General features: G+C 37.5%; 1 pseudogene; it reads right to left on the bottom strand.

Annotated features, from left to right (window-relative positions):
* Nucleotides 1-867: 867 nt before the first annotated feature.
* Nucleotides 868-1,455, bottom strand: LOC145594056 (secreted RxLR effector protein 161 pseudogene; annotated as a pseudogene).
* Between the last annotated feature and the right edge of the window lie 469 nt (nucleotides 1,456-1,924).

Genomic DNA, 1,924 nt, shown 5'->3' on the forward strand with positions numbered 1-1,924 from the left:
TGATGATTCATGTGCATGTGTGTGATTGATTGAAGTTTGGCCACCTTTGATTGTTGCACTAGATTGCATTGTAAGCTCACATTGATACGGACCATTGATTTGTGACTTGCATTTTCACGATTGAGGTATCTTGTGATGTTTCCTAGCTAGAGTTTATCGTAGTTGACGCTAGTTAGACCTCTAGGAGAATAGCTTGATACGCTCTTTTGGATGCATGTTTGATCTTCCCTCACATCGATTGACTTAGTTGATTTGACCTCCCCAATTATCCTTCTCTATTACAAATACATGTGGATCCTAGCCCTAGTGTCTATTACCTTTGATTTCATACAAGTTCATTTGCATTTTTAGCTCTAGTTCTAGCTATAACCCCGCTCTTGACTTCGGAATAGCTTAGCTTGTATGTACTCAGCTTTGCTGATTGCGTGCTTTTGTATGTGTTTTCTTTTTGTCATGGCCTTCGCCTTTCAATGACCCTGTGATGATCCAATTATTACACTTGTATTATTGGGGAGCAGAATTGCATAGGTTAGCTTGATGATGTGAAGTTCGGGGATTTGACATACGCATTGTCAAGGGATGTGTGTGATTGAGAGCATTCGATTCTTGTGTTGAACTTATTTATGCTTTGCAATTTCATTTATGTTTTGGGATTTTGATTATTGGTTTGGTTTTAAGTAAGGGACTTTATGGTTCCAATTTGTAAGCTTTGACTTATTTTTTTTCTAAACTATGTTATTTTAAAGACTTATGTTTGGTTTTCCGCTGCGATACTTTGATAAAGCCTTAACGTTTTAACACGTGGCGGTAGCATGCCAATGGATCTCCACTATTTTATTTAAATAAAGTGGTTTGGAAAAGAGATAATTATTGGGGTGTTACAGTGTTGTCTTCAAAAATTGTAGTTGGGTCTTCTTCGACGTCGCTTTCTTTTAGTATATGTTGGGTCACAGATCGCAACCATATACAATCCCTACTAGCTTCATAAAAGGCAATCAATTTAGCTTGGTTTGATGAAGTTGCTGTTAGTGTCTGCTTGGTTGACTTCCAAGAGATCGTTGTATTGCCATAACTGAAAAGATAACCAATTTGTGATTTTAATTTTACTAGATCTAATAGGTAACCTGCATCAGCATATCCCACGAGAGTAGGATTTCCATTTCTTGGATAGAATAGCCCTAAATCGATTGTTCCACGTATATGCCGAAGTAGGTGCTTCACTCCATTCGAGTGCCTACTTGTAGGTTCAGAGCTATACCTTGCTAATAAGTTTACCAAAAATGCAATGTCTAGCTTAGTGTTGATGGCCAGGTACATCAAAGCTCCTATTGCACTTAGGTATGGCACCTCTGGACCAAGTACAACTTCACCTTCTTCTCGGGGTCGAAATGGATAATCTTTGATGTTTAGAGCACGAACAATCATTGGTGAATTCAATGGGTGTGCTTTGTCCATATAGAACCTTTTTATTACTTTCTCGGCATAATTGGATTGATGAAGATGTTCAATTTGTAATCCGAGATAAATTTTTGTTCTTCCAAGGTCTTTCATTTAAATTCTTTCATCATACACTTAGCGGTTTCTTCAATTTCGTTATGTGTTCCGATGATGTTTAAATCATCAACATACACCGCTATTATGACAAAACCATTTTTGGACCGTTTGATGAATACACATGGACAAATTTGGTCGTTCTTATACCCTCCTTTGAGTAGGTACTCACTTAAACGGTTAAACCACATCCTCCCAAATTTTTTTAAACCGTAGAGTGATTTTTTCAATTTTATGGAATGTATCTTTCGAGGTTGTGACCTCAAAGGTTCAGGTAGTTCAAGTCCTTCGGGAACTCTCATTTAGATTTCAGTATCAAGTGACCCATAAAGGTATGCAGTCACAACATCCATCAAACGCATTTGTAGTCTTT

Source organism: Chenopodium album, chromosome 19 (genome assembly GCF_948465745.1).
Source record: "Chenopodium album chromosome 19, dcCheAlbu1.1, whole genome shotgun sequence".
NCBI lineage: Eukaryota > Viridiplantae > Streptophyta > Magnoliopsida > Caryophyllales > Amaranthaceae > Chenopodium > Chenopodium album.